This window comes from Cyanistes caeruleus, chromosome 2 (assembly GCF_971803275.1).
Source record: "Cyanistes caeruleus chromosome 2, bCyaCae1.hap1.1, whole genome shotgun sequence".
NCBI classification, from domain to species: Eukaryota; Metazoa; Chordata; class Aves; order Passeriformes; family Paridae; genus Cyanistes; species Cyanistes caeruleus.
This window is the reverse complement of record NC_141702.1, coordinates 27,382,493-27,407,759: the sequence shown is the minus strand read 5'-3', so window position 1 is coordinate 27,407,759 and position 25,267 is coordinate 27,382,493. Positions and strand designations below refer to the sequence as shown.

Here is a 25,267-nt window from a genome sequence, read left to right as displayed (position 1 = left end):
CCTCTTGTTTCTCATTGGTTTGTGATCTGTCTCCGCCCCTTGTTCCTCCCCAAAATTTAAGATGCTGTCATCCCTGTTTTGGGAGCTCTCCTGGAGCAGCGCCCATGGAGTTTACTCTGAGGATTCATTAAACCTTGGACTTTGCCCTTCATGAGGGCCTGACTCCTGTTTCCTCCATTGTTGCTTCAGTCTCTTCCAGTAAGCCACTCCTCTGATTCAGAGGGGTGTCCCCTGCAAGGTCAGCAGTGTCGAGCTAGCCCAGGTGGGTGGAGTGCTAATTCCAAAAGGATCACCATGACAAATGGCTATGGTAACTGTAGCTGTGAGAAGTGCTATATGGCCATCAACTACCTATAATGCAGAGTGTTCCCTTTAAAGATGTTTCTACTCTGCTCAGTTGAAGGAAGGTCGGTCACTTCCAGCTGAAAGTTCTAATATCATTAATTTTCTAAAAAGATATCAAGGATTAATAAGATTTCCAATTTAGGTTAAAAAATCTGAAAGAAATATTTTGCAATTTATTCTTCATTATTTTCACAAAAACTATTATGTTGGATCTTAACTATTTATAGGTTTCTAGATGTTGTTGACATAGCATATTCATTTTCTATTAGAGGTCTGTGGCATTCTATTTCTGTGACTGAGAAACAAACCCTTAAAAATGGAAAAAGGTCAGAAGAGATAAGCGAGGGTGATGTGTCCATAAAGACTGGAAAGTTACGTGGGGTGGGAGTGACCACAGATGTTGCAAAGAAGCTGGCTTTATTTCATCACAAAGGGGATCGAAGGGTGGCCTTCATTTCACATGAGCACCTACCAAAAGTTAAATGGATCTGCTGGTTCTATAAATGTTTCTCCCAAGTTCACTAAAAGTTTGACTGTTTCCTTGAGCTAGCCAGATCAGCATGGGGGTAGTGGCTCAGCTAAACATAGAGTATAAAACAAGACAAGTGTCAAAAGAATTTAAAAGACAGCAGTAAGTTTGAGATGGCTGCTACCCACATATTCCTTTCCAGCAACTGGGGACTCCCTGCATCCTGACAGTGAGAGTATTATAGATACTGATAAAAGGGAACATATTGGTGCTGTGATCCAGCTGTCTGTTTATATTGCTTTATTTTGTTAAGTTTAACTTACGTTTGTATTAGTTTATGCAGCAGTATTTAAATCACTCTGATAAATCAGAAATCCAATGCAGTATCAACTATCTTCATATAAGCAAATTTGATAATAAATATTAAATCTTTCACATGTAGAATATATAAAATAACCTAGTTAGAGAACGTCAGACTAAAAAATTCCTTGTTCCATAACATATTCCATTCAATAAATGCAATTTTTAACAAATTCACCACTATCTAAAGGTATTTGCCAGTTCTAAATTTATTCCTTTTTCTGGATATCCTGAAAGTTTATTTAAAGCTTCTACATGTATCACAAGGTTATTTTTCACAGATTCTATAATTATTTCTGTGTATTTTTTTATCTCTCTGGTTTCTTGATGGAATATATACATCACATTTTCTCAGATGTCTACAAACATAGCTGGGTCAGAAGTTGTTCAAGCAGGACTTTTATATTATTACTATAATTTTTAATTCCAGTTTCTTATTCTGCAGTCTAGGTCCATGGAATGGGAAAGAAACTACTTCTACTTAGCTTCAGGTAGAGCAAATCTCTGCTGCTTTCCAGATGAGTGGCTTGATTTCCTTACTGTATTTTTTTTTTTTTTTTCCTTTGGTTAAAAGTAGAAAACAAGAAGTTGCAAGATTGAATTCCGGTGTCAGATTTCCTCCTTTGCCTTCTACATTCTGGAACATATTTTAGCTAATGAAAATGGACATCCTCATGACAGCAAAAGCTGATAGGTATGAAAAGACTATATCTGTAGTTCAGCCTTTGAGAGGGGGTTTGGGTTGCAGTGCACACACCACCTTTTCTGTTGTTACAGAATTTTCTCATTCTTCTGATTCAAAAGCATATTTCCCATTCCTCCTAATTTTTAATAGTTTCTTGATTTTTTTTCCCATTTTCATTTTATAAGACCTCCAAATTGATAAAATTTGGAGGTTATGCTTTGTGAAATTTATTTCATTGTGGATGTGAAAGCAAACACAAAATGGTGTGAGAAAAATTACCATTTTATTGGAGCAGTCACTAAAAGTCTACTAAATATCTTTTCAGGGTAAGGGGTTATTTTCTTACCCTTGCTCACAGTGACGTGTATGCACGAAGGCTTTTTCAACCAGAGCCAACTATTCAGTGTGAAGAAAGTAGAATAAATCAGGAAAGCATATCACTTTTCAGCATCACAGCTGTTGTCACTTCGTGTCCTACTTGGTAGCTGGGCTACTGAGAAAAGCAAATACTTCTTTGTCTTATTTCTGCGCTAAGTAAATGTCATAGCAACCCATTAGCATTGACAAGGTCCTTGTTCCTGAATACCAAGTACATTAACCCTTTCTTTTGCACCAACTGTTTCTCTATTATATAAGCCATAGCAATCAATGTCTTTTGTTTAAGTTTACATGCAGTCACAATATTTGATGTTTCAAAAATAATAAAAAGATAGTTTTATTCTGATTAAGCATTTCTGCTGGGTTTTGAAGAAGTTACGCATTCTTTAAAACATGACACTTTTACTCTCAATAGTTAGTCTTCTTAATATAAAATTGCTACTTCTACATAAGTCTGGCCAAATGAAATTTGGTTTAATGACAACAGTGTAACTATTCTGTGGACTGATGGTGCCGCTTCTTAAATAACATCATAATTTGAAATACGATGAAATTTGAGATTTGAACAAATGGTGTCTTTGAAATAGACACCAAATGTGTTCCAAAACATATTGAAATTTGTGGTAAAAGCTTCAGTTCTGTTAACTTTGTTGACTTGGATCAGATTAATGGAGTAAAAATTTTTAAGGTTTTTTTGCTTTGCTATCCATATATGAAATGGGTATGTTGCAATGAAAAACTGATAGAATCTTTATTTACCTAACTCTGAAAGGTATCTGAAAGGTCCTTGGTGCTTTTTTAGGATGCCAAAAATTTCTGTATGTTCACATTAAACTTACTGGAAGTGTCCTTTTGTCATCTTCTTTTCCTATATTAATTTGAAGTTTCAAAAAAATTAAACTTGTTAGTCTATAAATAAATCATCAAGTCCAAGGTAGCAGGCAGTAATTGTCAAACTTGTCATGGCTGATATTCTTCCAGAAATCCTGACACTCTCTTACTTCAGAGGCTAGTAAAGTCTTTCTTGGTTGCTGTAGAATAGCTGCACAGACTATGAAGATTTTCCCTTATTTTACTCATCACTTTTCTAAAAAATTGATTTTAAAATGAGGGAAGCAGAGTTAAATTACCATCTGCTTTTGGTTGCAGGAAACCTCAGTACATTTATTTTCATCTACTTGTTTTTCCAACTAATTAATAAATTATTACAGAGAAAGATGACAAGTTAACTTACTAGTCACACAGGACACAGATATATGCTGTTCTGCAGTTTCTGACAGATTGAATTATTGGATACAGTTAAGTTGATGGAAAAAAGCAAAGGGATGGGTTAGAAGTTCAGGATTCTTGCTGACTGCACTACCTTCTTATAGCATCATGCTAAAGGTTGACTTCAGGAACATACATTAAATCCCTTTTCTTCCAATCAAGCGAAACATAGCTAATAAATCATATGTAGTAAGAGGTAGTACAAAATATCTTGGCTTTAGTTTCAGGAGAGCTGTGATGAAGTAAGCTGCACGCAGTACTGTACCCTGCTGGTACACAAAACACTTCCAAATTACTTCCACCAATGTGCGTGTTTACCTTATCTAAGCTTATGATACATATTGTGTGGACAGTTTATTTTACTTTAACCTAACACAATTTAGAAGTGTTAATACTGATCCTTGAAGACAGCTGGGTCTTTATTCTTATCATGTAAACATAATTGCATGCTCTTAACAGTTTTACAATTGTTTCATAAATGTCTACGTACGCTTAAGTATGTGAGTTAGAAAATACACTCTTTAAGAGTATCCTTCAAGGTCAAATGGCTTTAATCTTTATTTTTCTAATTCACTTTCGTTGCTTTTATGACTCATTTCTGTCACTGATACCTGCATTAAAGAAATAGGTACTATGAATGTGCAGAGACAACTTACTAAAATGGGGCTCACATCCTTGTCTTGATGCAAAATAACCAAGATTAATATATACTTTCTCTGATCAGTGGTTAATAATGTACTACTTCACTAGATGACAAAGAAGTTGTTTTCAGAACTACTCAGGATTTGTTTCAGGTAAGACTTAATTTCGAAAGAAATCGGTTTCACTTCCTCAGACATACATTTTAGATGGAAAGGCTGTGAAATTTAGTATTCAGGCAGTTTTGCTTCATTTAATTTTTAGTATAAAAAAAAGTGTAGAATTTTGATTTTTATGACTACTATTACACTAAATGTACTGTCTTAGCCACTAATACAATAATGACCTGTATGTCAAATGATAAAAATGTACAATAATCTGTTAACGCCCAAAACTTATTATGGACAAAAAGGGCAAAAACACAAATGCTGGTCTGTAAAATTCTTGTTTGTGTAGAGTTTTAACAAGCTAGCCTAACTTGTCAGGATAATACATGAAAACCTTAACATTAATGTGCTCAAAATTGACCAGAGGAACAGAGGACCAGAGGGTCATCTCTGCTTTAGATAAAGGGTTGAATGAGTTTACTGGGATCAGGTGGCTATGTTCATGGCCTTCCCTGGCTTAATCAGTGTAAAAGTTTCCTGAGTGAACCAGACTGGCATGGGGGAACTGGCTCAGTCCAACATAGAGTATAAAACTGAACAACCAGCAGAATCAATTTTGAGGAGGACAGTGGGTTTGGGCTGGTTTCAGACCATGTATTCTTTCCCAGTGACTGGAAACACGACATAAAGTGACAGAATCATGACCACAAACACCTAGAGACCAATAAGGAGAATCAAGTTTGTGATCCAACCATGTATCTCAATGACTGTGTTTGTTTTTGTTTTTTTTAATTTCAGTGAACTGTTGTATTGTTAAAAAATAATCCCAGTAAATATATTCAACTTTAAAACAAAACCCCTCCTTCTGTAGAATATCTTTGCACAGTGGGAAATGTGAGTACAAAGTTAATCTGGCTTCTTCAGGCTCTATGACAAATATTTACCTTTTCTTTAGTATCCTCAGTATTATGTGGAAGGTGGCAAGGACTTTCTGTAGAAAATTCTCTTATAGCAGAAATAGACATTATAGGACATACATATTTTAAAAAAAATCGGTATTATCTTCTAAGGTTTTGAACACCAAAAGTGAAATCGGGAGCTAGGATTTGGTTCTGACTGTTAAACTAATTCTAATAAAGAGATAATATTATGATGACCATTGCAATAGCTCAGGGTGTATTATCTGCTTTAAATGACATTGATAGTAAACCACAGCATAACAAGTTTGCAATGACATGGATCTGGCTATACTTGGGTTGTGAAACAAGAACCCTGAACCTTTGCTGCAGAGATCATGCTCTAGTAAATATCCTAAAGCACTTTAGGATAGGATAGGATATTTGGGAACATTGAAGATTAAAGAACAGTTCTTGAAGAGTCACAGGTAGTGTCACTGGAAGTGTCACTGAAATTATAATTGACAAAACATGAATATATTCTTAATGTTTTTAATAAAAATTTTGCCCAAACTCTACAGTGGGGAAGTTCATAAACTGTAAAAATACAAAAATTGGAAGGGCCATTTGCACAAAAATCCCAGGCAACAGTGTATGGAATTACCAATTAAGATGGGAAACCACATTATCTACAGCATGTTATGGTATGTACCCATACTCACCACATATTTTAATCCAGTTTTTATTTGCCTTCCCCCAATTTTGCTGCAACAGTACTGTTCATCAGTTCTAAACACACTCACAGTTTTATCCCATGGCAGTATTTCTTGTATCCTCACAGCACTCCATGGAAGACATACCTGAATTTGCCTTGATGTGCCACAGAGACCATCTTGTCTTGGTGTCCAGTGTTCTCTCCTCCCTTGACACCTGTTTGCTGTGACTGACAGTTTCCCCCTGTAAGCACTGATAAATTTCAGTTCGACCATACTGTGGCTGTCAAACAGACTGGCATAATACACAGTCATTGTCAATATCTATATAACAACATCACACCATTTATTACATCCTGTCACATAAGCATGCAGCTAATGTGTGTACCTATCTTATACTCAGTGCTTCTTCAGTTTATTTTTGCACTTTTTTAGTCACTACGAAGTATCCTCATTGTTATAAAAATGTTAAAAATCTCAAGATTTAAAAACACTTGTGCAAGGAGAAGAGAAAATAAAGAAAATGTTTGCTGAAGAAAATACCTAAAAATAGTGTAAAAAACCTAAAATAGCATATTGTGCAAAACAGTAAGAAAAGGAAGAACGCATGCAATGAATTCCAATATGCACACTCAAAACATATAACTAGAATCCAGCTTTCGTTAATCATAGACACAGATATGTATTAAAAAAAATATTTTTTCTGAAGAATTTTCTTTAAATACTAAATGAACTATTTTAGGAGAAAAAGGCCTAGTTTCTCAGTAAAACAATGTCAAAGGAAAAATAACTAATAAAAATGTGTTTGCATACTATTCTAACATGTATTTTTTCATTAAAATCAACCTAACTGGGACTGCACTAGTATGTGCTTCCAGTGCTAGAGATTGGCACTGAACTGCAGACACAATGGGGTTTTCCAAAGAACATTCTCTAATGAGCGAAAGACCTCAGGAAATTTATAAGCACATAAGAACTTTGGCTTCTCAGACTTTCTCTTTCCCCCAGCTATATTAAAATTGTGTAATACTATAAAAAGAGAAGAAAAAAAATGCCATTATGAGAAAAATGTTTTAAAATTTATAACTAATTTCACTAGCTGTTGGTAATGAAGCTTTATTCAGAACTGTGGAAGATAGGAGTCTTAAATAGTGGCATCCTGTTACTAAGAATTACTTTGCAGAACAGCAGATAGCATAGGTTCTTAAGGCAACACAACTTGTCTGGCAAATGAGCAGCTTTATACATTATTTGCTGCATCATTTTTGTAATCCTGTTCTGGAATTCATTCTCCGTGCCATATTATGTGGAAGTGCTCATTTCAGGCTGTAGCTTCTTTTCCAATGAGCTGGTATCCTAGACAACTCCTAGCAACCCCATGTGGCCTGTAGTATTAACAGTGGAGATGCTAACCTAAGGAAAAAAAAGTCAGTAAGATCAATAATTATTTTTGCCCTTGCTTTGGAGCTTGAGGTCAGTCTGGTCTTAGATCCTATTAAAAGACTCATGTAGACATACTGAAGAGTAGGCCTGTAAGGGTACTGGTTTCTCTTCTGCTAGATTCTAAGACCTAATTAGTATTAGATAACCAATATTTAGTTATGAGCTTCTAATATTTTTATGAGTTTATTTTTGCTTGTATCATTGGACTTTGCTTGAAGAGACAGATTTTTTCAAGCAGTGGTCCCACCAGTTCCTTGCAATGCAGTTCCAATAGCTATTTGCTGCCTTAGCTAAGAATGTAAATGTGTAAATTTTTAGCAACTCCCACAACCAGTTAACTAGCATGCAAATGACCTTAAATCTACCCTCAAGAATGGATGTCGGATTAAGGAGAACATGAAACTTCTATTTGAATATTCAGGTTTAGAAAAACATATCTTCTATCCTCTGTTGTTTCACTTTAGTGTAATGTAAATAAAATAATAGTTTATCCTCTAGCACATCTGCTTCTAATATATATAGTATGGAAACACATTGTTCAGGCAATTATTCAGACCTATAGCACCAGAGAAAAATTATTCCCTGATGAAAACTCCATACATTTATGTTAGAGAAGGAGAAGTTCAGCATTATACAATACTGGAGATAAGAACAATAAGGAGATCTGACCTTTTGCTGAGGGGCTATAGAGAAAAATATGTGTAGGCTGAGCATTTGGCTTGCAATGAAAATTTATCACAGACAGTGATGAATTGAAAGTTGGCTTTAATGTAAACATCTTTATATAATAATAGGTAATAATTTTCCTTGCATAATCTGTGTATTCATAATTTAATATGATAAATGCTGTACAAACATGTGACTTCCTAACACCACAAGGTTCTTGTTAAACGTATTATTGTGCATGTTTTGACAACTTTATTTTTACATCTCTTTCTGAAACATGAAATTTTTGTCAGTTCTCTCTCCGAAAGAACAACAGCTGAGCAACAGAAAAAATACATACGTATACAGAAAAAAAATGTAACTCCTTTTTATTTCAGGCAACCTGCTAGAATGTTACCAAAGCAATAAAAATCTTCCTAAAAGAGAACAGAGATGCATATATGTACAAGACTTTAAAAGCAGTGTCATTGTTCTTGTCTTCCTTTAGCAATACAAACTTTATTTATGCTGTTATGCCACCAAACATTTTAAAATGCAGAAGAAGAAGGTCAAACCATTTATGCTGGTTTTGGCTGGGGTAGAGTTAAGTTTCCTCACAGTAGCTGGTACGGGGTTATGCTTTGGATTTGTACTGAGCATGGGGTTGATAATCTAGAGGATTTTTATTGCTGAGCAGGACTGACACAGAGGCAAGACTGTTTTCCTGTTTTTCCTGCTGCCACACTCTCAGGGAGGCTGGGGGTACACAGGAGGCTGGGGAAGAGACAGAGGTGACCCAATGAGACCAAAATGATATTCCATACTATATGATGTCATGCTCTGTATTTAAGGTGGCAGAAGAAGGAGGAAGGGGAAATGTTTGGAGTGATGGTGTTTGTCTTCCCAAGTCACTGTTACATGTGATGGGGTTCTGCTTTCCTGGAGATGGAGAACCTGGAGAACACCTGCCTGCCCTTGGGAAGCAATGAATTAATTTTTTTTGCATGTGAGGTTTTGCTTTCCTTATTAAACTACCTTTATCTCAATCCATAGGATTTTCAGCTTTTACCCTTGTGATTCTGTCCCACTGGCAAAGGAGTGAGTGAGGAAACTGTGGAATTTGTTTGCTGAATGGGGATAGACCATGACACTTTAAAAACATTAAAAAATTTTACCTACAGAAAAGTATGTAATACGAAACTTGAGCAAACATGGTCAAAAAATCCTTCGACCAGTAGATTTTTTCAGACATGCATAGCAATGATTTTTTTTTTTTCCTTTACAGAATTGAAACTTATTATGAGACCAAAAAAAATTTGAGCAGAAGCCATTAAAAAAGTAGGGTTTTAGCTCTATATCGAAGAAAGACCACTTTATAGTGCTTGTTTGTTCTAGAGTATTTTTGGCTCTCAAATCTTTAATATATTAACTAAGCAGAAACTAGAAATGGAGTGGATAATACATACTTTTCTTCTGCATCAGAAATAATGACTTGATGACCCTGGAGGCATAGTACCTTTATTCATTACAGTGAAATCAAGTAGAATGAGGCTGCCATAATGTCTGATAAATTAAGGTTTACAGTATGCCATTTCTGGAAAGCAGCTGCAGTCAGAGCAGCTATTAAAACAGTGTCTTTGTTAAATGAGTGGCATTAACAGGAGTTTCTTGTTAGTCAGTCAAACACATGAAAAGAAAAACCGACAGAAAGAGACTGTACAGAACATGCAACCAATGTGTCAATGCTACAAAGCAGTAACAAGTACCACTTTTGTAGGAGAAAAAAGCAACTTTCACTTGCTCATAAATTCAAGAATATATTTTGTACGACAATTATTTAAAGAACTAAATAAAGCTGGCTTCCTCTGTTGTATACCTTGAGACGTTCTGATAAAAACTGCCCTTATAAGATGTAAGCATTTTAACTTTACCACTATAGATTAGAAGAATTACTAGATTTCAAGGTTTTGTAAGGTACATGAATTCATATGTCAGGTTATAAATGACAATTGAAACTCTGAAGGTAGTTCAAGTATTTTTGTCATGTACTTGAGAAAAGTTATCATAAATCTCAAAATACCAAAGAAGCTTCAGTTGGGGGAATGAGTTCTGCCAAGTAATGTTAAATTCTGCTTCTATCATGCTTAACAGATTTAACAGAGAATGAATCCTCCAGAAGTGTGGACCCTTACTGTTAGTGTAATTACGGACCTGTTATAACCATTAACAAATGCAATTAGCACAGCTTAAGGTCATAGAATGCCATTCACCTTTCTTGTTACAGCAAGAACTAGCGTCAGTAATACTACTTCTGCTACTGTTTTTCATTTTTTGCTTCATACATTGCTATGCTCAATTATGTTTAAGGTCTCCTCAAAAACCATTAAGGTTTTCTACAAGATTTTGTCAGTGGTCTTTAGATGTAGAGATCACAGAGACTATCCATGCTCTTAGAGAGTGCATTAATGACTCAATTTAGTAAAATGACAGGGAAAATACCTTTTAGACTAGATTACTTAGAGCTAGGTTATCAAGATTATTCAGACCTAATTTGTACCAATTCTTACCATTCTTCAGAGTGACTACTTAATTCAGATGTATCAGTAAATATTAAGACATACTTAAAAGAATTTAGAGGACTTCTAAGGTTCAAGATGTAATATAAATCCTCTGTTTTGCAAGATGTTTTCTTCACTCCTTTTCATCCAATATCTATATATTTAGGTATGCAATGTATAAGAAATTAATAAATAATTTTTATTATGAAGTTTTAATTACATTGATATTTGTAAGTTAAATACATTGTAATGAAGATTTTTGATATAATTGCACGTCTTAAAAATAAATTATTACTGTGAACTTTTTTATAAATTAATTTATTTACATTTGGGATTTTTAATCAGTTATGTTGGAATGACCAGTCTTACACTGGAATGATATTCTCTTGAAAAACCACTCTCAGATCTCCTGCAGTCTTCTGTGAACTCAGGCAGTTGTGCCAGCATGGGCTGTAATCCTGTCAGACCTAACAAGCTAAGCACATTCAGGTTGAATTAGTAGAAGAGTGGAAGACCTCTAAGGAACACTTCAGTGTTGTAGCAAGTTTTTAAGTGCTACTGACTCAGTGGGAGACACTCTTCTATGTAAGTTAGTACTGAACTAATGCCCCAGACAGGGAATTTTGAAAGACACTATAATTAGGATGCAATAGGCTAAAGTGCTCAGAGAGTGGGAGACAGTCTGACCGATGTCACTGCAAGTGTCTTAAAGCATGAACTGCAAAAAAACAACTGCTATAAGGAAAAATAGCCCTGGAAAATACAAGCAATGAATATAAAAAATATCTTATGATTTGATAGTAGAATATAAAAGCAATAGAAAGCCTAGTTTGATATGATCAGCACAAGACCATTTTACTGATGTGTATGATGAATTTTGAAGACCAAATACAAGAAAAAGATCTTGCTAAAAGAAGAGATAGATAAAATTATTTCTCAGTCAGTTTTAGCTGATGTGTTGCTCATTATATGTTAAAAGTGGCCTTCCACAGAAGTAGTCCTCCTTGGGTCTTTACACAATCATAAAAGAAGTAATATTCTGCTATAAAACTCCTAATACACAATATAGCTATGAATATTTAATAAACACTGAAGTAAAGAATAAATTTTATACAGAAAAGGTAGTTTAATATTTCTAAGTACTGGGAAATCATTCAAATATTTCTATTTGCATGCATGGTTACACCTTGACATAGGAAAAAGTCTTAAAACTTCTCATAAATACTATCTTAGAAAGTAATGAAAGGTGAACTCTGTACCACAAAATATGTTCTTAGTTTTATCAGGCAATATTTGCCCATCTGTAGCTGTCTCAAAATCAGTTCACTTACCCTTTATGCAGCATGGTCAACAAGCAGCTAAAATCATCTTAGATGTATCACACTGACACTACTTTTTAGTTAAATTTAAAATAAAATGAGTCATGATCACAAGAATTTGCAGAAGTTTCTGCAGTCTGTATTAAATGCACAGGCTGCCAGGATAGGACTGTCTCTAGACCCTTATAGGTAATGTGTTGTGAAAAATTCTGAGAAAACCGATAAGTAGGTGTAACTTTAATAGATGAATGCAAAAAATGGGGGATAAAAAAAAAAAAAAAGTGATAGTCTTGAAAGGGAGTAAGTTGAATTTGTAGATAGAGTTTCATTAATGTTTTAATGGAAGTCTACATATGAAAAAAAAATTGGGATTTTTCTCCATAGATTTTAAACACTGAATTCCACTGGTCAACTTTCTAATCACTTGGACAATAAATAAATTTGAAAAAATATTTAGCAAGGTTCTGCTCATATAAATTATTAGACATTTGATGATCAAAGAGCATATGACAAGCTAGAAGTGCACTGAATATTCTAAGCATTAGTTCTCAGTACAACTTCTCAATATGTACTGAAGTTATTGGGAAGATAATATTTTCAGAAGGTTGCTGTTGAACATGTTAAAAGTTTTGTATAAATGCTGAAGAAATATGTTAGAATTTAATTTCCTGAGGACAGGAAGAAGACTAAAACCAATTCCTTACTCAAAAAAATACTAAATAGCAAAGCAATATGACCTTCTTTCCCAGATTATTTTTCTGATTTTCATGCTACTGGAGACATAGTAGATGTGAGTCTGTTTGGACATTATTTCCTTGATGTTCCCACAAGTCATTACAGAAAATAATCTTTCATTTTAGGAATATTTTCACTTTAAAAAGTAGAAGCATAAAAGTTTTCCATGTATGAATGTAGCCTCAGAACCATTAATAAACTATTACTCAGTTCAGCACAATGAATTTATAAATTGGGCATGATGACTCCCTACTTTGGGTAAACTTGAGCATCATCCAAAGGCAGCAGTATTATTGCTGCGGGCAATAAGAAGAAGAAAGGTTGTTGATGAAATGGGAAAAGGAAATGTTACTTAATTTCATTCCACTGTAGAGAGAGAATAAGGGAAATTATTTACTGGTATAATACCACTAAAGGTGAGTTTGTATGGTGTTATGTATTTAACAAAATGTTAAAAATAATTCCATTTAAGAAGATTTGTTTAAAGTCCCATAATACATTTTTAAACTTAGTTATCCAACTAATCACACTTTCTTTGGACAGTTCTACTTTGCCCACCAGAAATTTTGATTTATTATTTCAGCATATTTTTCTAATCTGGAAATTAATGCTCTAAGAAGATTTGTTCCAGGACTTGTGTTCAGTAATACTTTATTTTTCACTCTCCCAATTACAGAGAACATTTTTTTTTCCTTTTCTCCATAGGCCTCTTAAGTCTGTATATTTCATTCAAAAACTTAGCCTTTTTTTCTTTTTATCAGTATTAATCTTCAGATTAGGGCTTGAAAAAAGAAAATGTGAAGAAAAATTTGAATTGTAATTATTAGCAGCAGCAGCTCTTACTTGTGTGTGGCACATTGGTTATTGTATATACGGTTAATTTTAGATAGACAAGTTGCTTTAAAATCTTTGAACAGAGAAGTTGCTTTAAAATCTTTGAACAGAGATGTTTCACAAACCTAGGTTCTTATGTATTTTCAGTTTACAAATGTTATTTCATCTTTCCTGATGACAGGATATCTGCTATGTAAAGTAGGCCATGTTCTCTGTGTTGCAGCTAAAGGTACTCTGCAGATTAGAAAGCATTGCTTATACAGGCAGACACAGTATTAAACACAAGCTTTGTAACTGAGTACAGCAGCTCGCCAGGAGGTAAAGTTTACCAGACTACTGCCTCTTCAAAGGCATTTCTCTGTCTTTTTCTTGTGAAATTAATATCCTTACATTTCTAACTGCTCCCTATGGCATTTATGCAGCTTGTGGGTGTGTTGGTCAGGCAGAGATCACTTAAGAATGATTAGAAAAGCTGGCATATAGAACAATAACAGAAGCTTTACCATAAATGGGGTCCTGCACATTTAATACTCTCTGAAAACCCAAGAATTTTTTCCATTGAGTTATGGGTGGCTGAAAGTTCCCATTGGAAAATACCAAAGGATTTAATATGATTCACCTATGCTAAATAGTGAATTAATAATCACCATTAGCAATACTTTCAGTTGCTGTTTGAAAAGGAAAAAAAAAAACAATATGTATCATCAGAAGTTACTTCTCTGTCAGACTCTGTATAATATGTAACAATACAGTTGCATTCTCTAGTAAAAGTCCATGGATCATAGGTACTGATTCTAAATCTTGGTGCACATGCTCAGCCATGAAGGATAGGTTACATCTCTAGCTAGTGATTCAAATGGCTCCTGCAGGTAACAGACCAAAGAACATGGAGAATCTGTAAAATTAGAAGAGATTTCTGTAGGTTATAAAAAAACCAAGATTGTTCTTGCTTCATCATCCACTGTGAACAAAATTCAATCATGTGCATTAGCTATCCCAGCTCAGTTGATTGATTCTCTCAAACAGTAAAGGTATTCAAGACATCCACATACTGCTGAAAGTGGATGAAAGACTTGTGCCATTCTGAAGAGGAAGATAAAGCGCCACAGATGGCATGTCAAGACAGTGTTGGGCCCTCATGAATGTGCATCAACTCTATTAATCTATATAAAGTCCTTCTTTATTCATGTAAAAGATTATAGTGAGAATGATCTTAACATTTCCTTATGGAAATACAGTAGTGGCATAAATAGTTTCCGAAGGAAATGTGATCACCTAGCAACGGTTTTGATCTTCAAATTTCTGAATCTCAGGATTAAGAACATACTTTTCAAGGATGTCACATACTTTCAAGTCATCACATGGCTGTTCACTCTCTCTGTTGACTTAAGTACTTTTCCCTGCCTTTGCCCAACTTGTGTGATTATTGTTCACCTCTGTGTAAACAGTGTTCATACACTTGTGCTGCAAGCAGGGAAACTCCATTGTGATCAGCAGATTCCCCTTTGGCTCTGAGTCTAAAATGAATCATATATAGCTCCATTTCACAGTTAATTATAATAAAGAGTATGTATTTCAGAATTTATACAAATGTACAAATGTGTAAATGTATAAATTAATATAAACCTTGCTTTGCACATGTCATTTCTACTGTTGCCTCACTAATTTAATTATAGTGTTCGTATGAAAAATTACTGCCAACATTTAAATCCCTTTCTCTAAGTAGGTTTAATTGTCAGTGAAAGAACCAAAGTTCTGATGAATTTGAGTTTGAAAAGATACACTTAACATCCTTACAGTTCTCAAATAGGTAATTACCTTACTACAGAGAATCCCTGAATCAGTAAGGAAGTTTAAATAGAAAATTCTCATGAACTCTCCTATCACTTTGCAGAATATTGGTCTGCTCCATGCAAAGATCTAATAATTTTTTCTGTTTTCAGACCTGTTTTTATAAAACTGTTCTTTAAGAAGAATTTTCTCTTCTTTGTTTCATGACAGAAGTAATTAATTGATCCTTAATTCTTTGTGTTAGGTCCAGACTCACGGACTTAGGCAGAACTATTGGAACCAGAGTTAAGATTTCAGAGTTAGGATAATTTCTTGATATGACTAGAGATCCAGATTCCTGACATGAAGGCTGGCAAACAGTGAGCATGTTCTGTGCAGTATCTTGGCCCAGGTTCTTCAGCAGTCTCTTATCCAATGTTCAGACAGGGCTCAGGACAGCACAGATTTAATTTGCAAATTAAACTGGATACAGTCACCCTCTTTTGGTTGGGAGGAGACTTTAGCTGTGCAAGGCTAATATGAGGTGGCCTCATATTTAGTGCCTGAAGCCTCTCATTTGCCAGAGTTGGCAAAACCTGTGTGTCTTAAAAATATACATTACTAGGTAGTGAAATAAATGGCTATTGATCTCTTCTTACAGCTTCTTCTAGGCTTGGTAAAAAGTCACAAAAATACTAGTCTGTATATAAAAAATTAGGATCCTTAGCTCAATAAGTAGGCTACACAAGGGAACAGAACAGTAACCTAAGAATTGCTGAACTAACCCCTGTCTTTGTGCTCCTTGGACATAAGCTGTACTTGATTGTTGCAGTGATGGAGGCTGTGTGCAGATGTTCTTTTGCACTCAAATTCCCCATGAACTAATTCAAGAGCAAGGTATAATTTATCCCTTCTAAACTGTTAATTAATCCAATATGATATATGAATCCTACTGTTCAACAACTATATAAAATGAGGCAGATCATAACTTTTGTAAAGCAGCATGGTCCAATAAAGATTGAATACAAGCTAATATTGACCTCATGAACTGAAAACCTTCTTCTTTTTACAGTACACCGTAGCTTTGGTATCAAAACATTAACTTCACAGTAGATTTCAGCTTTGTGTTTCTAAAGATGCTCATGAGCCAATGCCTCTTAGCCAAGTTGCCTGATATTTCATATCCTACCACAATTACAGACTCAGATGGCAGCATCAAAACCAAACAGGTGCCATGCTCATACACACAGGATTCAGATTGTTCACTGAAATTGTTCTTGGCTCACTAAAATTTTTATATGCAACAAACATTTCTTTAAAAGTCCAATACAGAACTTGTATTATCAGAGGAAAGGCCTAATCTACTCAGCTGACCTCTATGGAGCTGCTAGTTCACACTAACAATGACCATACCACAATAAAAAAGCTGTATTTTCACTAAAAGAATAAATCTTGAGCGATCTTATTGCCTTTCACAGATACAAGCACATTCTTTTTATATTAACCATGTTAGGTTTTTTGTGTTACCTCCTTTTTCTTAAGCTAAACGTTTATTGCTTTCAAATTGACAAAAATAATTTATAGCTGTATTTCCTGTATATTTCAAAACTAAAGTGATTTTTTCCCTTTTTCTAAGAATTGGGTAAGATTTAAATTTCATAGAACATCTAAATACTTAGTTCATTAACACCTTCAATATAAATATTCTGAAGATGCTGCAGTACGATTTTTATTTTTTTTTTCTAGTTATATCAGAGATAATTTTTTAGGAAAAAGGTTACTTCCCTGCTACCAAGATAGTTCTAACAGTGAATGAGAAGCTGTAGAATAACTGAACATCTTAGCATTTTATCTATTTACTTATGACTACTAGCTATTCCTGGTCAATTAGAATCACCATCAATCTCTCCTTCTTCTTTAAAAATGTAATTAACATAAAATAGTCATCGGCTCTTCTGCTTTTTTCCAGATCATTGAATAATACATGTCATTTCAGAAAAGAACTCCTGTAAATATTTGATTCAAAAATAAAGAATTATTAAGAAATAAAATAGATATATTTTTGTCATACATAAAAGATTAATCTTTTCCTAACCTTATCATTGAGAAGTCACTTCAAAGCATTTTAAGAACAGAAGGGACTAGAATATTTTATGGAAGCTTTCTCTATCAGTTAAGCAAACAGTCTACTTAGAAATTCTTGCTGCTGCAGTGTACCAGAAAAAGGCTTTGTTGACATGAGGTCTTTGCTTTCATTATTCAACACAAATATCGTACCTCCAACCACATCTGACATTTCAAGCATCAAACATAACACTGAATAGAAATCAGGGCACTAAGCCAAAATTTTTTCTCATGCAGACCACCCTAAAGGGAAGTTTTTAACATGAGAAAATATTTTGGCCCTAAGGCAAACTCAGAATAGATGAATTAATGCTGGAAGTGTTATTAAGATTCGGAATATGTTAACACTGTTCAGAAAGATATCTCCAGCAAAGATTGAGTCCTGGAAAAAGGGAAACAATGTGTTTGGTCTCTTCATGGACTAAAGCTGGACCCCAAGCAAGATACATTAACTTTGTGGACGATGTTTATGATAGTGATGCTGTGAATTCAGGTTTGCTTCTGCCATTTGGACTATTTTCTTCTCTCTTTGGGCAGATAGATAATTTCATCTAGTTAAACTTAGAACAGTTGCTCTTATGGTTCATTTTGAAGTTGGCCATTTATCTTTCAAACCTGTTGCACCAAGGGATTATTTAAAGAGGAACCAGGCTGGTTTTGCAACTATGTTGGCTGGTGTAATAAAAATTATTACTTCACTATGAAGAATTTGGCTACTGGAACACTATCCTTAATTCTACCAATGTTTTCCATAGAAAATGTATAAATACTGACAATATGGACAGTGGATATCGCCGCATGCAAATATGCCGCAAGTATGCCTGGTGTCAGGAACCCTTACGTAATTTAGCTGTTAATAGATATTGTATGATAAATAAATGTCATCTGACCAAGATGATGCACTAACAGTTACAAAGATACTGCTGTTTTGGAAGCAAGCATTGTTCCTTTGCTGACTTTACCTTGACACAGTATTGGATATAGTAATTTTTTAAGTCTTAGGCTTCTTTGTGTTTTTAATGTGCAGCACTATTATGAAATGACAGCCTTACAATCTTCTAATCAAGCTGTTCATGTGCAATTCAATTTTCATTGTGTGCATTTTCTGTTTTATTAAAATGAGAGTCACCAAAGACACTAAGAACACCTTAAATTAAGTAGTCTGTTTTCAGATAAGGCTTTGTTTTAATCAGGATTCTGTGAAGCTCACTGGTATGATAATGTTTCACTAATCAGAGGTCTAGAAACATCAAGGTGTTTTGTTCTTAGCATTTATCCTTGTTAGTTATTCCCTAGAGAAGTATTAATTTACACTAGATGCTTTATTAATGACCTCTTAATTTGGAGATAAAAATATAGTACTATGCTATGAACAATTTTTTTCTGTCTAAAAACCAAAACATGCCAAATTATCAAAACAGAAAAATTATGATATTATGGTGCTTTTATAGAATGCTCAATACTTATATTACACACATATTCCCATAATATTGTAAAGGCAACAAATACATGTTTATATCATTTATTTCTTGGAAAGATTTTTTTGTGTATCCCATATTTATTCATGCTTGGATGAATCTCTTCAAACAGATACTTTATTAAAATTACAGGTGAGTGAAACCATAAATTTCAACATGGCTTCATTCTTAACAGTCTATGAAGCAGTAGATTGGAAGCATAAAATAAAGTGTGCAGAACCATGTCATGTTCTGCTGGGAGACATATTTTACTCTTCAGCAGCATAATAAAAACACATGTTTTAGAAATTGAGGCAAGACATACAGTACCTCCTTCCCATGAGATGTATTTCTCTGCCTAGAGCAGAATTTTCCTCTTAGCAGTGTGTTTCAAAACTGGCAAGTTCAACAGTTTAATCTCTTTAGCATTTGCATTACATTTTCCAATTTAGACAAAAAAAAAAAAATATTTCTGTCATACTGATGAAGTGTTGGGTTTAAAATTTTTCAAATAAATTTAATGTAAATGAATAAGATTAGTGTATTTTCTGATTCCCAAAAATGGGCTGTTTAAGCTGGTCAGAGAGCATGTTTTCATTATGTAATTTTAATAGTATATTCACATTGCATTATCTCTCTATTTCCTAGTCAGATATTCATAATAAATTGCAAAGATAAATTCAGGAAATGTTGAAAAGCAATCTTGTTTGAAGGAGAGATGTCATAGCACATGTACGTGCTGTAGTTTATATTGCATAATCCTTCCCACTCCACTGCATAGTTAGCAGAATGCTACTAGAAGAATAACTCTTCTCGACTGAATATGAAGCACAAAGAACGTGCCTTTCACAAGGATCCTCTTGAAGATGTTTATCATTAAAATATGAAATTTCTAATTAAAAACTCCTTTGATTATGTAGACAGTACAATCTCTACTCGCTAGCATGCTAATGCACTTAGAATACAAGTAATATCTCAGTAGTTATGGACAACTTACTGCAGTTCTGTAGTGCTGATAACAGATGAAGGTACACATTCTATCAAGTTCATACTTCCCAGACTAAGAATTCATGGATTTCATTAGGGAAAAGCAGCATTAGATAAAAAACATCCACACTAATCATGTGAAGGATACTGCTGGAATAAGGGAGTATGAGGAACAACTGATTATCAATCATACTACTGATTATCTAGGAACTAGGAAAGGGGAGGCAAACTATGGGTATGGCATCCTCACAGGTTGTGTAAACAGCAGTTCTTCATGAGACACTGTGCAGTTTGCTTTGAAATTAGAAAGATGAAGGGGAATCCAAAGAGAAAGTTACAGGCAGTTCTGCAGTACCAAGTGATGCCTTTTTGGTATTGGGTACCATCTTATAGCTATTGCAGAGAAGAACATGTGAGCTCTTTTATTATATTAAAATCTGAAAGTATTACAGGTACAGGTTTTGAGAACTCCAAGTGTATGAAGTTGACTCACACTTAAACTCAGAATATTCGCAATTAGGGGCAAAAAAAACCCCAATCAAACCACAGGAGCAAAAGACCCCAAACCAACCAACCAACCAACTGACCGATCACCAGAAGTAAAAGAACAGGAAAAAAAGAGTCATGGGGATGCAAACAGCAATGGAGATGTCAAACATAAAGATGGCAGATGCTTTTGGAGACAGCATTTGTTAAAATTCTGAAATGTTGTATTTTCAGTCTATTTTTATTTCTCCAAAGGAAGGTAGCAATGAAGGCAAATATTTTAGTTCATAGAACTGTCAGTGGTGTTTCTATAGCTTTTTTGGCTTTATATAATTGTTCTCTCTATATGACATAACAATAGTCTACAGTAACCCAGCTCTAGAGAATTTTATTTTGTTGCCATTTTTGGGACTTGTCTGACATCAGCCAAGGCTTTTCACAGTGGTGGCTCAGCATAGCAGATGCAGAACAGCCCAACCACCACTGCTGTTAGTCTGCCTATTGAGGATTCACAGTCCCTCATCTATCCTCAACTACAAGACATGACAACAAAGTACAGAAAAGAAGAGCATTCCTCTAGTGAATGCTGAACTCCTTCCAGAATGGCAAAAGGGCTGCTTTCTTGCAGCTCATCTCAGATCCATGTTTACATGTTTGTTCTTATGTCATGTTTTCATGCCCATGGTGCTCAGATAGAACTTTGTATATCAAAATTTAGTTTGATCTGTGAATTATTCAGGAACATAACCCAAAAGGCATTAACAATTTAAATCTGCCAATAACTGATTTTCATTTTTTTTTTCCCTGTAAAAGTAAAACATGGGAAGATTGTATAATGGATCTGTTGCTGTATAATAGTTAATGAGTTTTCTGAAGTAAATAATTGACATGCATATGAGATAAAAAAGATTTTGATCACCAGTTGAACTAAAGATGATGAGTAAGATACAACTACTAGAAAGGAAAACAGACTCCAGAATATAAACAAGTACCAAGAGCTATGCCAAGAAACTTTCAGTCATTCAATTACATTTTATTTCATTAAAAAATTAAAAAATAGGAAAGGCATATGCAGTGAGTGAATTATATTTTTCCTATTTTTCAAAATAACTTCTGATGAAATAATATTGAGGTTTAGATTAAGCTAAAGATATAAGTCCCGTGTCCTCACTTTTGCCATTTTTGTCAAATCAGAGTTGCTGGAAAGTTAGGCATTTAACTACCTAGGTTATCTTCTGGATCAGAAACTCATCTTCTTTGGTTTTTATCCACATAAACCCAAAGTAAACTAGTCCTAGTTTTATATTCCAAAAGACAAATGAGATTTTTTCCAACAGAAGGAATATTGCTGTTTCACAATCACATCAATACATTTTTATCAAGAATTTCTCCCACTTTTTGGATGTGCTATGTCTCAAAAAGTCCAATGGATTTGAACAGAAACAAAACCAAGAAGTCCCAACCAAACTGAAAAAATAAAACACAAAAAATCCAAAAAACAGAGTGGGGGGAAAAAAAAGTCATAATGTTTATTTCCAGAGTATTCTGAGGCACTGAGTATTTTCTCAAAAATAAAGAAAAGAGCAACAGATCATGTTCAAGACACAGGTTTCTGAGTAGTGACGTAACAAGAGAAATGGGAGAGGTCAAGTGGCGAAAACAACAGCTAAAAAGGTTCTGAAAAACTACAGAAGCGGAAACCCAGTAGTGTAAGTAAACCCAGACAGGAAGTTACTAATGAAAACAAAGATGCAGCTGTACTGTCCTAGACCAGTTTCACAAAGAAATGAGTAAATAAATTATATTATAAGATTATAACAGAGATCAATATTTTAGGGAAAATAACTGTAGGATTTCATGATAGTAACAGGACTACAAAGCTATTGAAAAATAGGAGATATGTACACAAAATAGGTGATAGAAATCAATATGTAATCAAAAAGCCAATTGGAAAATTATGTAAGATTGTGTGAAAATGGGAATAATACATTGTATATAACTGCTGGTTTCATTTTGGGTAATTTACTGCTGCATAAGATTGATATTGTGAAATAAAAATCTAAACATAATTATTTATGTGTGTTTGACAAAAGGATGTAAACAATTTATTCTCTATAGACTTAATATTTTAAATAGTTTACTGAAAAATACCATGGATAATTTATCACCCTACTGATTTATTATATTTCCTATTTCTCCTCTGACCATGAATGAAGGTTTAAAGGGGAAAATCAAAAAAATAAATGCTCTAAGAATTATTTGATGTGTAGTGCACATTTATTTGTTCTCAAAATCTCATTGTTTGCTCATTGTTTGCTTGACTACTTGTCTCTGTTACTCTATTGAAAATTTTACTCGATTACAATAAAAAAATGTTACTAGGTATTTTAGATAAATAGATTTAGGTAGATAATAAAAAATACTGAACTGTTAACTTTAGATGAGTTGAATGGCCCAACATCAGTCTGAATATGATAAAAAATACTCATCATCTCTTTCTACATGGGAGGAGTCAAAAATTAAAGACCATAAAAAATAAATTGACAAGCTGGAGACAGTCACTGACTTGTCTATCAATAACTGATGGATTGACAGAAACATGACAAAGTATGTAGACCTAAAATGGTAAAAACACATACAACTTATATATTTGCCTTATTTTTCCAAAGCAATTTGCTCTCCCAGTGCCCAATTCAAATGCAACCTAAAGTAAGGACCTTATTTTTTTAAAGTGTACATGAAGCCCCTAGGGATGTACTACAGAAAAACTATAATAGATTCAATTTTGAGCAGCTACAGATTAAACTTTCAGATAATTTGTTACATAGCATCCAGAAATTTTCCCAATACTATAGGATCTGATAGTATTAAAGAGAAACTATATTAATTACAGGTTTTATAACAAATTAAAAAAATAAAAGTTACAACTGTAGGGACAATTCAGGTTGAACCAAAGTGGATAAGGACACAATTGATCTGAAATATCTACTCTTCATTGAGGCAAGAGTGAAGACATGTAACTTCAGACATTCTAGCTGTATTTGTTTTAAAATTATATTTCAAAGTCATTATTTGTCATCTATTAGGTAATGGCATTCAACAATCAGTCAGTAATAGTCTTAGAGAAGTATCAAATCTAGGTTTATGAAGTCCAGTGCCAAGGTTCATTTTGTACCCTATCAGATCATATTGCATGTGTTGCTCACTTGCACATTCCTGACCCAACAGAATGTTTTGACAGGATGAGTCAAAGCTGTGAGAAAGGACTGTTCCAGGTTCCTCACACTTATGTTTGAGGTCAAAAACCTCCACTGTGTAAAGCTATTTTCCAGCAAGATTGAATATATATGACGTGAAATTTCTCTCATGAAAACGTCATGTAGAACCATGCAGATAAATGTAAGTAGTGCTTATGTGAAGAAAATTAATTTTAGTAAGAAATAATATCTCTATATTTTTTCTAGGTTCAGAGACAACTGTAGATTTTGCAAGATTCACATGTTGTGACACCAAATTTTCAGAAGCCTTAAGAAAGTAGAAGACAAGGAAGTCCTGAAATAAATAAGTATTCAATATTGAAGTATGTTGACTGTTAAAATAATCATCTCCTCCAGTAGTTAGGGCATTGATACGCAGGATTGTTCTTGCTCTTCATTAATTTGTACCCTAACTGTGACAAAATAAATAATTTGAATCTAAGGTCTTAGTTATTGCTGTATTCTTCTGTTAAAATGTTTATCTAGCAGCTAAAAGACTGAAGCTAGGTCCTTTTAGTAAAAATATAGTTTTGATACTTGTCAGGATTCTGGCAATTATGCCCAAATATAGAAGTTTATTAAGCACTTACTCTCAGGCTGATTGAACTTGTATAAACTTCATTTGTTCCTGTGTTCTTTAAGGTACAACAAGAATTAAATTGAGGGTGTTGGTAGTTAAGATCGACTATTAAACTTCAAAGGGTAAGGTGAAGAGTGAATAGTAATACTAATTTTACTGCCTGAAAAGTTTTTGGTGCCTAAATCCCTATTAAAATTCCAGTCATTAGATTTTAGGAAGAAACCTTGTATAATAGTATTAAAAATGCAGAAAAAAAAAAAATCACTAAAATCTTATGAGACTTAATTAGCAATTATTTGAAGATAAAAAATCCTGTATCATTGTTAATCAAAGAACAGCAGAAAGGTTTGAGTGGGAGGGATCTCGAAGGTCATCAAGTTCCAAACCCCTGCCCTAAACAGGGCCACCTTCCAGGTTGCCTAGGGACCTAACCAACTATCAGGGCTTCCACAGCTTCCCTGGGAACCTGTTCCAGTGCCTCACCATGCTCACAGTAATGAATTTCTTCCTAATTTCTAAACCAACCCTCTTTCAGTTTAAAGATCTTACCCCTTTGTCCTATCACTACATGCCCTTGTAAAAAGTCCCTCTCCCTCTCTTGTAGCTTCCCCAGAAAGGAAGTGCAGATATTCCTTACAGCGAGTCAGTGGGATGGAGTTTAATAGGAGGCAAATAGTGAATCTTCAAAGTATGAACACTGAGACTAAGGCAGAAAGAAAGTTCCATGAAATAAGCATTAACATTCTTAATTGGAAGAACTTTTCTCTCAAGAAAAGAGAAGAATCAATTCCTGGGAATTAAAATCTACTTAAAGCTCCTGCTTGCACTCTGCGCTCTTTGTGGATGCTATTACATTAGCATTTCAGATGAAATCCTAGTGTATTTAAATAAAAATTTCCAGTCATACACACTTCCTTGCACCTTCAATTTCACACATCCTAGTGTCCTGTTAGAGTGAACCCCTTTCCTTACACATAAAAATAAACTGTAAGCAAGTTCCCATGGGTGTAACTTGTGAACTTTGATTAATTTGTAAGGAACCGAGCCAGAATTGGTGCAAATATTGTTTTTATAGGATGGGTCAGGGAGGGTAGGAAGCCCTGTATGTGGCAGTATTGTTTTAAGTTATCTTTTCACTCATCTGGATTAGAGTCATAGGCCAGTGAGAATCTTGCAGTAAATTTCACAGGCTCGACTGAAGAGTTGATCTG

General features: G+C 34.3%; 1 long non-coding RNA gene across 2 annotated transcripts; it reads left to right on the top strand.

Annotated features, from left to right (window-relative positions):
* The first annotated feature begins 69 nt into the window (after positions 1-69).
* On the top strand, positions 70-24,317 carry LOC111925833 (uncharacterized). 2 transcript variants are annotated; one of them, XR_002862491.2, is made up of 3 exons: positions 70-262; positions 1,752-1,868; positions 23,684-24,317. It is a non-coding gene; the product is annotated as an uncharacterized LOC111925833 (long non-coding RNA). The 2 variants fall into 2 exon arrangements; XR_002862492.2 differs by having other exon boundaries at positions 1,749-1,868; positions 23,684-23,799.
* Positions 24,318-25,267: the final 950 nt, after the last annotated feature.